Here is a 16,583-nt window from a genome sequence, read left to right on the forward strand (position 1 = left end):
TTAGGGTCTCCATAACTTTCCCAAAGAGTGGCAAGAGGGAGATAGGTCTATAATTTGTAAATTGCTCAGGGTCGGCATTTGGTTTCTTCAAAATGGGCCTGATTATTGCTTCTTTCCAATGGTCAGGGACAACGCAATGTTGTATTGATTGGTTAAAAATATTAGTCAGGGTGGGGATCAAAACTGGAGAGATTTTGTGTATGACTTGTGGCGAAGCAGGGTCGCCCGGTGCTCCAGATTTCATTTTCAGCAGTGCGTGATTTACATCCTGCTCGGTCAGGGGTGAGAACAGATTCAGCGTGTTATCATGGCTGCTGTGGGAGTTTTGCCTTTCAATGGGAGGAGTGCTAGTCTCATCCTCAGTTGTTGGCTGGGGGAATCGTTTATGAATTTCGGTTATTTTTTCATGAAAGTAGGAGGCTACAGATTCAACCCATTTTTTGGAGTCAGGAAGTGCCTGTTGTGTACCTGGGGGTGTGGTAAATTTCTTCACAATATTAAATAGTTCTTGTTGGGAATTTGCTGCTAGGGCAATCCTGTTACCCAAGTAGACTTTTTTGGCCGCAGCAATGTCCTGCATATACTGTCAATGAGCCACTTTGTATAAGTGTCAGTCTTGGGCGCTTTTAGTCTGTCTCCATTTTCGCTCTGCCAGTCTAGTAGCGCATTTTCTTTGTTTAAGTTCCGGCATAAACCATAAAGAATTAGTTCTCGGAGGTTTAGAGGTGCGCATAGGTGCTATATCATCAAGTGCAGTAGTAATGGCTGATTCAAATTCCATGGCGGTTTGGCTAAGATTGGTACATTGGGCAATAGAGGGCGGGGGGAAGGATTTGCTAAAGGCTGGTATGGTGATTTTATTCCAAGGTCTAGTTTTTTTCATTTTTCTTGGGCGGGTTGCCGGGATCTGAGATCCGCTTATAGCAAATTTTATGATGTAATGATCCGTCCAAAAGACTAAATCGCTTTGAGTAATCGTGACTTTGGAGGAATTTGATCAAATGATATCAAGAGTGTGCCCAGCTATGTGAGTTGGACCTGTGGAGAGTTGACAAAGTTGTAAGGCTTCTAGATTGGTGGTTAGGTCTATAGTGGAAGGATCAGTGGTAAGTTCGAGGTGGTAGTTTACATCTCCCAGGAGGATGAAATTCTTTGTGGTAAGGGCATAAGGTGCTATGGCTTCTACTAATTTCTCAGAGAAGTTGGTTTTAGAGCCGGGAGGTCTATAAATGAGGGCTACCTTCCATGCTTCTTTATTGTTCACTATTATCGTGGCCATAAGCAGCTCTCCCCAGCATTCGAGGTGAGAGTCGTTTATATGAATTTTTATAGCTGAGTTATAAATTATCGCTGTTCCTCCCCCTTTTTTGTTTCCAGGGCGGTCAAGTCTATGTATTTTGTAGGCCAGAGGAAGGGCTATGGCAATGTCTGGTGTGGACGATTCCTGGAGCCAAGTTTCAGTGACAAACAATATGTCTGGTTTTACAGAGTCTAAGAGTGCCCAAATTTGTAATGCGTGTTTGGCCATTGACCTAGCGTTGCAGTAGAGACATACTAGGTTAGGTGGAGTCTTTGGAGCGCAAATGGTTTTACCAGGTGTCGGTGGTTTGGTGGGGGCTGAGTTGGGTTGGGAGTTAGGAGAGCGGGGGTCTAAGACCGAAGATTTGGCTGGGTTAAGTTTGTGAAGTCCGTGGTAGTATACCTGATAATGCCCATTTCCTCGGTACAACGAGCGCAGGGAGTCGTGGAGTCACGGGCAGAGTCTCTGGCGTCTGGAGTCGGCCGGGAGTGGACGGGCGCAGACGGGCTTGCCTTTGGCGCGCCGCTGCGCGAGTCCGCTCTGCGCGCTGCGCGCGTCCGATCTGCGCACTGCGCGCGTCCGCTACCAACTACCAACTGGATCTGTCCCAACCCTGCTTAGGGGGTCTTATGGTGTGAGTCTTGACCACCAAGTGCTCCCACCAAGGCCCTGCACTCCTGGATGGGGTCAAAGTATTTTCCTAACTTTTTCTAAAACTTTAGGTTTAAAATCTTTTTTGCAACTTTTTGCCCTGAGAACTGTCCTGTGATTGGGACCAGCCTGACAAGCCAATCCACTGAGGGGACAATGCAACTGGGATTGAGTTTACCACAGCTTCCACCACATAATTTGTCTGTAGCAGCAAATCCTATTCAGTGGGACCGGCATTGGCCGGCATCCAATGATGTTGTTGCGGGGATTTTGCTCATACACAGAACTGTGCAAAAAGAACCAGGACCTCAGTGAATTGTGGTGTACCAAAACACGCACCTCAGTACCTAGAACCCATAACCGACTATCATCAGTGTCACATTAGCTCTCCAGCCCATAGCGAAGCTACCAATGATTAGACAACCCAGAACATGCAACTTAGGTTACTCTCAGGAATAGTAGGAATCAAGAACACTTTTTCATTTGTTATTTGCATACCAGTCCACAACATGAGTAAATAGAGACACAGAAAAGTTTAAAATGTTTATTTTAGCGACATGCTCTAAGATGCAGTATTTTTGCTAACATAAGCAGGCATATGATTAAAAATAATATGATCAGCATTGTTACAAATCCATAAAACACAAAGGGAGAAATCATTTTATAATGATTGTGGAAACAGTTCCTATAATGCCTTGGGTACCACCATTAATAGCAAGGAACTAGGTTTTATAATAATAATAGAAGCTTGATTGGGGAACCCCATAACTCCAAAATCAGAAGGAGTAAATAAACATCAGGATCTCCAAAAGCTCTCTCTCTGGAAACAGATTTTCTCCAATTGCCCTTATCGTGCATGCAGTGCAATATTAAAGGCGCTAGAATTTCAGTTAGCTGCAGCTGTGTGCATTTTATGTCTAGAGCGTGGGATTATCAGCCCGAATATTAGCTTACATTGTTATGATAACCTAGGAGGCTTTTGCACACACTGTACAGACTGAGTTTGCGATTGTTAGAACTGGGGGTCTCTAGTTGGCAGAGGTAGGTACCACTGTCCAAATAGGGACCCTTGCTTCTAGTCAGGGCAAGGAGATAACCCTCTTAGATAACCCCTGCTCGCCCTCAAGGTAGCTTGGCCTGAGCAGTCTAGGCTAACCAGAGGCAATGCGTTAAGTATTTGTACCAACACTCACAGTAACACAGTGAAAACACCACAAACTGATTCCACAACAGTTTAGGAAAATAAAGATATTTATTCTAAACTACACAAGACCAAAACGTCAAAACTCCAACACACAGTTCAAGGATATGGTTTCAAAAGAGTTCTTCAGGTTGCAATCAAAGTTCTTTAAGTTGCGTTAAAATAATCCACAGATGCGTGAAAAGTTCACAGTTGCGTCACGTTGACTCACAGTACCTTTTAGATGCAACAAAGTTCCACAAGCAGGAAGCTGGTGCGGTGGAAACAAGCGATGCGTTACTCCTGAGACCCTGGGGAGGCGATGCGACAGCCCCGCTGCAGCAGCGGGCGTGTGGCGACGAATCCGGTCTGTATGGGGAGGAAGGCAGCTTGCGTGGATTCCGGTGCGTAGGTTCCATAGGAAGTCTGTTCTCGCAAAGGCACGATGCGATGATCTCGTAGGGGCTGCGACGATCTCCGGGGCGACGATGCGCGGTCCAGCGGTGATCCTCTCACTCGCAGCTCCTCGGTGAAATTGTTCTGCGACGATGTTCGCAGCGACGTGATGCGGTCTGCAAGCAAGCGGTGCGGCGATCTCACCCAGACGACAGGCTCTGCGACGACACTCGCAGCGATGTTCGATTCTCCCGCACCGGTCTGGTGCGTCCCGCAAACGAAGGGCGCGACGGCTCCGGCAGCGATGTCAGGCGCTGCGCCGATCTCGACCTTCGTAGCGGCGGGAAACTTCTCGCACTGTCGGGGATGCGGTCCGCAAGCGAGCGATGCGACACTTTTCAGCTTCACAAGTCTCTCAGCTTAGTCTCAAGCTTCCCAGCTCAGGTTCAACTTCTAGAGGCCCCACAACTGGATCAAGCACTCTCAGAAGGACAGAACTCCTCCAGCAGAGTTCAGGGAGACTGGGGGTGAAGTCCTTTTGTTCCTGGGACTTCGGAAACAGGGAGCCAGCGCTTCTCAGGCCCTTGGAGATTCCTTACAAGACAAGGGACACAGCTCACAGCAAAGTCCTTCCCCTCTCCTTGGCAGCAAAGCAACAGCAGGTCAGTCCAGCAGAGCAACAGCAGGACATTCCTTGTTCCACGTCAGCTTTCTCCTTGGCAGAGGTTCCTTCTTGATTTCCAGGATGATCGAAGTTTCTGTTGTCAGGGGTCCTGTACTTATACCCCTAAAGTCTTTGCTCTCTCTGTGCATGTGGGCCCTGAGCCCGGTCTGAACCAGTTCTGGGTGGATCCTGAGCACTTTGTTTTGCTGGCTGCATCTTTCCTTTCAGAGTGAGGGGCAGGGTCCTCAGCCGCCCAGCAGGAGGTGGAGCCAGCATTGTGGCAGGCAGGCACAGCCCTATTCAGCCCAGGTGCTAACTCCTCCCACCACTCAGGTTGCAATTGCTTCATTCAGCCTAGTGCTGACTCATCCAGCCTCTGGGGGAATTCCCCAGCCCCTGTCACTCACAAACCAGACAGTCAATACACAAACAGGCCCAGGCACACAGAAGGGTCAGACAAAAGAACAGCAACTTTCTAAAAGTGCTGTTCTCAAACACAGGATTTGAAAAACCACCTTTCCTAAAATATGTATTATTAAATTCTGAGTTCAGGGATACTAGATACATATGTCCTATCTTGTTCCTATGGGAAGAAATGCTGTTAACCACTGTAGCCAGCATCCCCCATGTTAACCTATGGAACAAGATAGCCTTACAATAGTGAAAAACGAAAATGGCTGTAATTCACTACCAGAGCATGTCACCTGCACTAGTACATGCTCTACCTTTCACATACACGGCACCCTGCCCAGGGGGGTACCTTGGGCCTTCCATAGGGGTGACTGATGTGCACGAAAAGGGAAGGGTTAGGCCTGGTCAGCGGTGACGCGGACCAGGAGGACATGGCAGTTCTAAACTGCCCGTAGGCGCTGCAGTGGCAGGCCCGAGACACCATTTTAGAGCTACTCCTGTGGGTGGCACAATCAGTGCTGCAGGCCCACTAGTAGCATTTGTCATCACCGGCCCTGGCACACCCTGTGCACTTTACTAGGGACTTCATGGTGATACAAATATGCCAAACATGTATATCCAATCAGAATAACAATTTACATAGGGAGCACTTACACTCTGGCACTGATCAGCAGTGGCAGAGTGTCCAAAGCATCTAAACCAGCAAAAACGAATCCAGCACAGCATCGAAAAATACAGGAGGCAGAGGCAAAACGATAGGGGTAATCACGCCAAAGATGCCAGGTCTAACACGTGTCCCCTCCAGCTGAAAGTGGGGAGAACTACCCACCCTCTTGGGAGTTCTCTTCACTAAGGCGGAAAAACCTGGACAGACCATCAGCGTTGGCGTGTTCTGTACCAGGGCGGTGTTCCACCGTAAAGTCCATTCCCTGTAGGGAGATGGACCACCTCAACAGTTTTGGGTTTTCTCCCCTGATGTGCATTAACCACCTGAGGGGTCTGTGGTCGGTCTGAACACGAAAGTGAGTCCCAAACAGGTAGGGCCTCAACTTTTTCAGAGCCCAGACCACAGCAAAAGCCTCCCTTTCAATCGCTCTCCACTTCTGTTCCCTGGGGAGTAGCCTCCGACTAATGAAAGCTACTGGCTGGTCTCCATTCTCCTCAGTGGCTTGTGAGAGTACTGCTCCCACACCATGCTCTGAAGCGTCCCTCTGAACTATGAACTCACTGGAAAAGTCAGGTGCCTTGAGCACCGGTGCTGTGCACATCGCAGTTTTCAGGGCATCAAAAGCAGTTTGGCAGGCGTCAGTCCAGTCAACTCTTTTGGGCAACTTCTTGGAAGTGAGTTCTGTCAAGGGGGCGACAATGGTGCCATATCCCTTGACAAACCGTCTGTAATACCCGGTGAGTCCTAAAAAGGCTCTCACCTCTGTCTGGGTCTTGGGGGGCTCCCAAGCCAGAATGGTATCAATCTTTGCCTGTCGGGGCGCCACCTGGCCGCTCCCCACCTGGTGTCCCAAATACACCACAGATCCCTGCCCTATCTGGCACTTGCTGGCCTTGATAGTGAGGCCTGCCTTTTGCAGAGCCTTCAACACTTCGCAGAGGTGTTGCAGGTGTTCCTCCCACGTGGAGCTGAACACCGCAATGTCATCCAGGTATGCGGCGCTGAATTCCTCCAGCCCGGACAGTACCTGGTTAACCAATCTCTGGAATGTGGCAGGGGCATTCTTCAACCCAAAGGGCATGACACGGGAATGGAAGTGCCCCTCTGGCGTTGAAAATGCTGACCTCTCTTTGGCCCCGTCAGTTAAGGCAATCTGCCAGTACCCCGAAGTCAAATCAAATGTACTGAGGTACTTGACAGCTCCCAACCGATCCACGAGCTCATCAGCTCTGGGGATAGGGTGTGCGTCAGTCTTCGTGACCGCATTGAGCCCACGGTAGTCCACGCAAAACCGGAGTTCTGGAGGGCCACCGGGGGTAGCAGCTTTCTTGGGGACCAAGACCACTGGGCTAGCCCAGGGGCTGCTGGAGGGCTCAATCACCCCTAGCGCCAACATCTTGGAAACCTCTTCCTTGATGCTGGCCCTGACCTTGTCAGATACCCTGTAAAATTTTTGCTTCACAGGCAGACTGTCTCCAGTGTCCACGTCATGGACGCACCAGTTGGTGACTCCTGGGGTCAGGGAGAACAGAGAGGAGAACTGACCCAACACTTGGCGACAGTCACTCTGCTGTTCTGGGGTCAGGGTGGGCGAGAGGACCACACCATCCACTGACCCGTCTTGCTCTTTAACTGCCAGGAGGTCAGGGAGAGGATCGCTACCCTCTTCCATTCCTGCATCTGTAGCCATGAGCATGGTTACTTCAGACCTCTCAAAGTGTGGTTTGAGGCGGTTCACGTGCAAGACTCTCAGGGGCTGCCTGGGAGTCTTCAGGTTAACCAGGTAGGTTACCTCGCTCTTCCTTTCCACCACCTCATATGGCCCAGACCACTTGTCTTGGAGCGCGCAAGGCTCCACTGGCGCCATCACCCACACTTTCTGCCCAGGTTGAAATTCGACCAGAGTGGTATTCTGATCGTACCATCTTTTCATTTCTTCCTGGCTTGCTTCCAGGTTCGCCTGAGCGAGTTTCCTGAAGTGTTGTGTCTGGTTGCGGATGGCCAGCACATAGCTGAACACATCCTGGGGGGTTTTCCCACGGGACTTTTCCCAACCCTCCTTCACCAGCGAGAGAGGTCCTCTGACAGGGTGGCCATACAGGAGTTCGAAGGGACTGAACCCTAAGGACTTCTGAGGCACCTCCCACTAGGCAAAACAACAGGCATAGTAAAAAGACGTCCCACTTCCGTCTCATGGGCTCGGCTAGGCCCATAATCATGCCTTTCAGGGTCTGGTTGAACCTTTCAACCAGCCCATTTCCTTGAGGGTGGTAAGGAGTGGTGAACTTATAAGTTACCCCACACTCCTCCCACAGAGACTTCATGTACCTAGAGATGAAGTTGGTTCCCCGGTCGGAGACCACCTCTCTGGGGAACCCCACACGGGAAAAGATCCCCATCAATGCACAGCCCACCACGGGTGCTGTGATTGTCCTGAGAGGCACTGCTTCCGGGTACCGGGTGGCATGGTCCACCAAGACCAGGATGAACCTGTTGCCTAAGGCTGCCTTGGGGTCCAGGGGCCCTACGATATCTATGCCCACCTGCTCGAAAGGGGTGCTTACCACTGGGAAGGGTTGAAGGGGGGCCTTCAACTTCATTCCAGTCTTGCCACTAGCTTGACAGGTTTGGCAGGATCTGCAAAAGGAACCGACGTGCTTTCTCATCTGGGGCCAGTGGAAGTGGGTGACAAGCCGGTTCAGGGTCTTGTCTTGCCCCAGATGTCCTGCGAGAGGCACGTCATGAGCCAGACCCATTAGGAAGTTTCTGAAGCGCTCGGGTACCACCAGCACACGGGCTGCACCGGGCTCAGCAAACTTAGGCTCGCTATAAAGTAGGTCACCTTCCCAGTAAACATAGTGATCTTTGACTGCTCCACCTGCTGCCTGATCTACAGCCTGTTGCCGCAGACCAATGAGGGAAGGGCATTCCTTCTGCGCCTGGCAGAACTCCTCCCTGGAGGGACCACCTTCTTGCTGCCAATGGGTCAGCTCAGGTAGGTCTCCCAGTTCGGCCACCTGTTCCCCTGTAGGTTCCAGGGCATCCCCCTCAGGTTCTGCTTCCTCCTGGACCGTGGGAACGGTTGGGGCTGGTTTCCCGCGCACTCTGCCTCTTCCTCTCCTGGCAGGTCTCTGGGCCACTGTTTCAGGCTCCAGTTCTGCTGATTCACCCTTACTGGCTGCCATAGCACGCGTGGTCACGCAGATCCACGCAGGCAGAGTTTGAGTTTGAGTTTGAGTTTAAAAGTACTTTTAAAGCGCACGTATACCGGCGGTTTCTTGGCGCTGTAGCTAGTGGGGACTGAGGTTTAAGAGCAGGGAGAGAGGAATGGGCATTTATTCAAAGGATTTTGTGAATAGGTAGGTTTTAAGACTTTTGCGGAATTGGGGATAGAGGGTGATGGCACGGAGGTGAAGGGGAAGGGAATTCCAGAGGGTTGGTGCTAGAATGGCAAATTTGGAGCCGCCCCACTTCTTTCTCCGGAAGCGAGGGATGGTGAGGAGATACTGAGAAGAAGAGCGTAGGTCCCTGGAAGGGACATAGGGAACAATCTCAGAGGAGATGAAGGCCGGTGCCAGGTCCAATCGAGCCAGGAAAGTGATGGACGCGAGCTTGAATTGGATTCTAGCCTGCACCGGGAGCCAGTGGAGAGATTTCAGAAGTGGGGTGGAATGGTGGAATTTGGGAAGGTTGAAGGCTAGGCGGGCCGCCTGGTTTTGGATCTGTTGTAGGCGGCGCAAGCTGTATGCAGGAATACCGGCATACAGAGCGTTCCCGTAGTCCAGGCGGGACACCACCATGGCCAGAATGATACGTTTGAGAGCGGAAAAAGTAAAGAAACGGGACACCTTGCGAATGGTACGCAGTGAGAGAAAAGAAGAAGAAACCACAGAGCTAACCTGGGAGTGGAGAGTGAGTTGGGAATTGAGCTTAATGCCTAGTGTTTTAACTGAGGAAGAGGGGACAGGGGGAGAACCAAGAGAGGGAGGCCAGAAAAGGGGGGACCAGGGGCTGTATGAACCGCCCGTCAATACCAACTCGGTTTTGTCCGGGTTAAGTTTGAGGTGATTGTGGCTCATCCAGTCCCTGATGTGAAACATGACAGTTTGAAAGTTGAGGACAGCAGAAGGAGAGGAAAGGTCAAAGACCAGCTGGAGGTCATCCGCATAATTAAATACGGCGACCTCCATCTGTTGGAGAGAGAAGATAAGAGGGGCGATATATAGATTAAACAAAAGAGGGGAGAGAGATGAACCTTGAGGAACCCCGCACTGGACTTTCCGGAAGTCCGCTGTGAAGTCACCCAGGCGAACAGCCAGGGTGCGGTCGCTCAGGAAGGAGGACAGCCAGACCAAGGCAGTCCCCTCGATCCCCGCCGCCCTGACACGGGAGAGTAAGATGTTGTGGTCCACCGTATCAAAGGCGGCTGAGAGGTCGAGGAGCACAAGGGCCTGGTGATGATTGGTGTCCATACCCTCCCTGAGGGTGTCGAGGACCGACATGACCACGGACTCCGTGGAGTGTGCGGGGCGGAAACCAGCTTGGCGGGGGGCAAGGGCTCCATGTTTCTCCACAAAGGAGCTCAGAGCGCAGGTGACGTGGCGCTCGAGCACCTTAGCTAGAAATGGCAGGAGGGAGATGGGGCGGAAATTGGCAGGGACAGAAGGATCGGCCCCAGGTTTTTTTAAGATAGGAACAATTACCACAGACTTCAAGGGACTAGGAACTATGCCTTGCGCGAGGGAACTGTTGAGGAGGTGAAGGGGGGATCTGGGCAGGAGACAAAGATGTGGCGGAGGATAAGGGCAGGACAAGGATCAAGAGGGGAGCCAGATTTGATCAAAGGCACCAATGAAGTCAGGTTTTCCCGAGTGATAGGGGGAAAGGTGGTAAGTTTGCCTTTGGGAGGGGGACATTGGGGGTCCACAAAAGAAGGGGGGGGTGGGGGGATGTTGGCCTTAATGGTGATAATTTTCTGGATGAAATAATTATTAAGAGAAAGACAGAGGTCATTTGACGGGGCAGGTTTAAGCGTAGTTCTGTCCGAGAATGCCAGGTTGTGAACGATGGAGAAGATCTCTTTAGACTGGTTCTCCGCTGCTAAGATTTTAGAGGAGAAATAAGCTGTTTTGGCCTCCAGGATGCTTTTTTTGTACTGGTTAAGGATATTGATATATTCCAGTTTCAAAGTGGGGCAGTAGTTTCTCCTCCAGGCCCGCTCTGCGCGGCGAACTGTAAGTTTGGTGGCTTTAAGCTCTTGGTTAAACCACCGGTTGGCATCTTTGTCGCGTTTTGAGGTAATGCGCTTGAGCGGGGCGACGGAGTCGCAGCTGCGGAAGAGCCACTGGTCTATAGCGTCAGCCTGGGAGACGGTGGTGAGGCCCTGAAGAGGCGGGAGAGAACCAGCGAGGAGAGAGGAGAGGTTCTCAAGATTGACCCGGCCCCATGATCGGACCCAGGTGTTTTTGGGTCGGGGGGGCATAGCTGGGGGGAGAATAGGAAGGAGAAATGAAATCAAATGATGGTCGGACCAGGTGCAAGGGGAGATAGATAAGGATTCCACCGGGCAGTTCAGGGACCAGATTTGGTCAAGCTGGTGACCCTTGATGTGAGTGGGGGAGTGAACATGGGGTGTGAAGTTAAGGGAGTGGAGGGTTTCGGAGAAATCCTTCGATGACAGACATTCGGCAGGATCGGAAGGCCAGAAATTAAAGTCGCCGAGGAGCAGGATGGAGGAATTGTTGATAGCAATGGTGGCCAAGACTTCCAAAAAATCTGGAAGAAACTGCAGGGGGGACTGGGGAGGACGATAGGTAAGGAAACAAGTAAGAGGAGGGGAAGTGGATACTGTGCGAATCACCAGGAATTCGGTGGTAGCAATGTTGGGTAAAGGGAGAATTTGAAAGGGGAAATCGGTACGTGTGATGACTGCCACGCCGCCCCCGGCTCTGCCCGAAGGGCGATCAGCCCTGAGGGCGTAGTAGGAGGCTGGGAGGGTGGATAGGAGTGCAGGGAGGGAGTCATCGCAGAACCAGGTTTCGGTTAAGAAGAGAAGATCTGGGGCCTGTAAGTCCAGCAAGACCGAGAGTTCGTGCGAGTGAGCGACAGCAGAGCGGGTGTTGAGGTAGAGAGCAGTGATGGGTTTAGGGTTTGGCGGAGAAGCAGGCCTACAGGCCGTAGGCGAGGTATCCAGAATGGGAGGAGAGTGAGGGAGGGGAGAGAGGGAGGCTATGCCGAGAGCAGAGATGCGATAGCTGGTACTGGTCGTGATGGGCCAGGGGCCCTGGTAGCTGCGAAGTAGGTCCGGGCTATAGGTGATAAGTGGGGCAGAGTGTAAGGCCCCTAGTCCCGGCTGGTCGCGGACGGGCGCAGACGGGCTTGCCTTAGGCGCGCCTTCGGCGCGCAATCGTCGCGCCCGCTGCGCTCGTCCGCTGCGCTTCCTACCAAGACACATATTTATGGTCGTGAGGCGGGGAGGTCGAGGGGGCGTGGCCAACAGAGTGGGCGTGTCTGTGGCGCGCCTCGCGCTCGAGAATGGCGTCTGGAGGTGAGGGATCGTTGCAGCGTGGAGCGCTGTTTAAGTGAAGCCAAGAAGTGCAGGTAGGAGAAGAGGTGATAGAAACACGTTATCACTGTTTAAAAGTTTTAAAAAACAGGGTTATGCATTCTCCCGGCTTCCGCCTCAGGAGTCCAATAGCTAATGAAGCGCCTCGTCGCCGCGCTCGCTATTTATACAAGAGGTCGAGGGGGCGTGGCCAACAGAGTGGGCGTGTCTGTGGCGCGCCTCGCGCTCGAGAATGGCGTCTGGAGGTGAGGGGTCGTTGCAGCGTGGAGCGCTGTTTAAGTGAAGCCAAGAAGTGCAGGTAGGAGAAGAGGTGATAGAAACACGTTATCACAGTTTAAAAGTTTTAAAAAACAGGGTTATGCATTCTCCCGGCTTCCGCCTCAGGAGTCCAATAGCTAATGAAGCGCCTCGTCGCCGTGCTCGCTATTTATACAAGAGGTCGAGGGGGCGTGGCCAACAGAGTGGGCGTGTCTGTGGCGCGCCTCGCGCTCGAGAATGGCGTCTGGAGGTGAGGGGTCGTTGCAGCGTGGAGCGCTGTTTAAGTGAAGCCAAGAAGTGCAGGTAGGAGAAGAGGTGATAGAAACACGTTATCACAGTTTAAAAGTTTTAAAAAACAGGGTTATGCATTCTCCCGGCTTCCGCCTCAGGAGTCCAATAGCTAATGAAGCGCCTCGTCGCCGCGCTCGCTATTTATACAGGAGGTCGAGGGGGCGTGGCCAACAGAGTGGGCGTGTCTGTGGCGCGCCTCGCGCTCGAGAATGGCGTCTGGAGGTGAGGGGTCGTTGCAGCGTGGAGCGCTGTTTAAGTGAAGCCAAGAAGTGCAGGTAGGAGAAGAGGTGATAGAAACACGTTATCACAGTTTAAAAGTTTTAAAAAACAGGGTTATGCATTCTCCCGGCTTCCGCCTCAGGAGTCCAATAGCTAATGAAGCGCCTCGTCGCCGCGCTCGCTATTTATACAGGAGGTCGAGGGGGCGTGGCCAACAGAGTGGGCGTGTCTGTGGCGCGCCTCGCGCTCGAGAATGGCGTCTGGAGGTGAGGGGTCGTTGCAGCGTGGAGCGCTGTTTAAGTGAAGCCAAGAAGTGCAGGTAGGAGAAGAGGTGATAGAAACACGTTATCACAGTTTAAAAGTTTTAAAAAACAGGGTTATGCATTCTCCCGGCTTCCGCCTCAGGAGTCCAATAGCTAATGAAGCGCCTCGTCGCCGCGCTCGCTATTTATACAAGAGGTCGAGGGGGCGTGGCCAACAGAGTGGGCGTGTCTGTGGCGCGCCTCGCGCTCGAGAATGGCGTCTGGAGGTGAGGGGTCGTTGCAGCGTGGAGCGCTGTTTAAGTGAAGCCAAGAAGTGCAGGTAGGAGAAGACAGGCAGACCCAACATCTCCAAGTGAGTTCGGTGTTCTTTGTCCTTCCATGGAGAACTCTCCACGTCGTTCCCTAACAGACAGTCTACAGGCAAGGCATCACTGACAACTACTTCCAAATGACCAGAGACTCCTCCCCATTCAAAGGAATCCTTCGCTAGCTTGCAGAGGCGCACTGAGCTGTCAGCGGCCACTACAGGGCGGAGTACGCCAGGGATGATTTGCTCGTCAGACACCCACTGACACCTCACGGATGTCACACTGGCTCCGGTGTCTCTCAGTGCCTCAACCTCCCTCCCATTGATGGTCACCTTCTGCCCATATTTCTTAGTGTTAGAGGGCAGTAAGGTTTCTGGGACCATCTCTCGGTCTCCTAGCGAGACAAGAGTCATGACTGCTAGGTCTCCCCAGTCACTAGAAACCAAATCCCCACCCAAAGCTACACTAGCTAACGCTGGGGCTGGAGCACCAGTGGGTGCGGGTTTCTTCTTGGGACATTTCGGAGCAATATGGCCCACCTCATTGCAGTGATAGCAGGTAGGGGGACCCTGGTTATTTCTCTTGTCTCTATTGTCCCGCCTGCCCTTAGAGGGCCATGTCTGTTTAGATTTGGGGGGTTGGGAATCCTTTTCCTGGGAACTATTTTGGGGCCCTTGTGAGAACTCCTTTTGGTTACCCTTGTCCCCCCCACTCTTCTGCTGGGGACCCTGCCCACCTTTGGCTGTGGTACCCACAATTCCTCTGTGGACCCTGGTACTGGTCCAGTGGTCCGCCTCCTTAGCAAGCTCAATGGGGTCTGTCAGCTTGCTATCTAAAAGATGCTGGCGCAGCTCTGGAACACAGACTACTCAAGTGCTCCCAACTGATTAAATGCAACAACCCCTTCAAATCAGTTACTTTACTGCCCTTCATCCAACCTTCCAGTGCACGCGAGTACCCATTCACACACTCCATCCAAGTCTCAGACTCTTTCTTCTTGGAGTTTCTAAACAGCAGTCTGTACTGCTCTGGAGTAAGGCCATACCTGAGACATAAGGCCTCCTTCATATTGGGGTAGGTCATGGCACCTGCCAACTCTAAGGGCTCTAGAGCACTCCTCCCAGAAGCCTCAAAATGTTTCCACAGGCCTGCCCCCCAATACTTATCAGGCACACCATTCATCTTCAATGCAATTTCATACGAAGTGAACCAGGCATAAATATCCTCACTCCTATGGTAATTCTGTACCAGGTCTTTGGGAATATATACCTTACCCCCATGCACTGGGGCACCATTCGAACTGGCATCCACCTCCTTGTTTTTCAGATCCAGCTCTTTCATTCTCAACTCGTGAGCCAAAAGCAATTTCTTTTCCTCTAACGCGCGGGCATTTTTGCTCTCCTCCGCCGCCTTCTCTACTTCCAATTGCTTCATTTTCATTTTCATGACCTCCAAGTCATATTCTCTTATTCTTTGATTTTCCTGTAACTCTTCTGGGGTGAGGCCCCTACTGGAGTGGTTGCTGCCAGCTCCTGAGCCTACTCTGCCCACTGGCAGATCTTTGCCTTGAAAAGCACTGTCTACATCCACAACATCATTTCCTTCTTGTGCCTCCCAATGGGTTTTCAAGATTCTCTGCAGCTCCTCCTTCCTGTAGGCGCTCTTTATGGGGCACTCAAACTGCTGGCAGAAGTACCTAAGATGCTTTACCGGGTAGGAGTACAGATCTTCAATCAAGAATTCAAAACTCAAAAAAACCAATAGTATGCGGTGGCGTAGTGGTCTGCACTCACTAGTGATGTACACCAATTACTGTGGGTCAAGTACAAATACAAGTTCAAATCCCAACGCCTGACCACCAATGTTAGAACTGGGGGTCTCTAGTTGGCAGAGGTAGGTACCACTGTCCAAATAGGGACCCTTGCTTCTAGTCAGGGCAAGGAGATAACCCTCTTAGATAATCTCTGCTCGCCCTCAAGGTAGCTTGGCCTGAGCAGTCTAGGCTAACCAGAGGCAATGCATTAAGTATTTGTACCAACACTCACAGTAACACAGTGAAAACACCACAAACTGATTCCACAACAGTTTAGGAAAATAAAGATATTTATTCTAAACTACACAAGACCAAAACGTCAAAACTCCAACACACAGTTCAAGGATATGGTTTCAAAAGAGTTCTTCAGGTTGTAATCAAAGTTCTTTAAGTTGCGTTAAAATAATCCACAGATGCGTGAAAAGTTCACAGTTGCGTCACGTTGACTCACAGTACCTTTTAGATGCAACAAAGTTCCACAAGCAGGAAGCTGGTGCGGTGTAAACAAGCGATGCGTTACTCCTGAGACCCTGGGGAGGCGATGCGACAGCCCCGCTGCAGCAGCGGGCGTGTGGCGACGAATCCGGTCTGTATGGGGAGGAAGGCAGCTTGTGTGGATTCCGGTGCGTAGGTTTCGTAGGAAGTCTGTTCTCGCAAAGGCGCGATGCGATGATCTCGTAGGGGCTGCGACGATCTCCGGGGCGACGATGCGCGGTCCAGCGGTGATCCTCTCACTCGCAGCTCCTCGGTGAGATGGTTCTGCGACGATGTTCGCAGCGACGTGATGCGGTCCGCAAGCAAGCGGTGCGGCGATCTCACCCAGACGACAGGCTCTGCGACGACACTCGCAGCGATGTTCGATTCTCCCGCACCGGTCTGGTGCGTCCCGCAAACGAAGGGTGCGACGGCTCCGGCAGCGATGTCAGGCGCTGCGCCGATCTCGACCTTCGTAGCGGCGGGAAACTTCTCGCACTGTCGGGGATGCGCTCCGCAAGCGAGCGATGCAACACTTTTCAGCTTCACAAGTCTCTCAGCTTAGTCTCAAGCTTCCCAGCTCAGGTTCAACTTCTAGAGGCCCCACAACTGGATCAAGCACTCTCAGAAGGACAGAACTCTCTCAGCAGAGTTCAGGGAGACTGGGGGTGAAGTCCTTTTGTTCCTGGGACTTCGGAAACAGGGAGCCAGCTCTTCTCAGGCCCTTGGAGATTCCTTACAAGACAGGGGACACAGCTCACAGCAAAGTCCTTCCCCTCTCCTTGGCAGTAAAGCAACAGCAGGTCAGTCCAGCAGAGCAACAGCAGGACAGTCTTCCTTCTTCCACGTCAGCTTTCTCCTTGGCAGAGGTTCCTTCTTGATTTCCAGGATGATCTAATTTTCTGCTGTCAGGGGTCCTGTACTTATACCCCTAAAGTCTTTGTTCTCTCTGTGCATGTGGGCCCTGAGCCCGGTCTGAACCAGTTCTGGGTGGATCCTGAGCACTTTGTTTTGCTGGCTGCATCTTTCCTTTCAGAGTGAGGGGCAGGGTCCTCAGCCGCCCAGCAGGAGGTGGAGCCAGCATTGTGGCAGGCAGGCACAGCCCTATTCAGCCCAAGTGCTA

The sequence above is a fragment of the Lissotriton vulgaris genome, chromosome 6, assembly GCF_964263255.1.
Source record: "Lissotriton vulgaris chromosome 6, aLisVul1.2, whole genome shotgun sequence".
NCBI classification, from domain to species: domain Eukaryota; kingdom Metazoa; phylum Chordata; class Amphibia; order Caudata; family Salamandridae; genus Lissotriton; species Lissotriton vulgaris.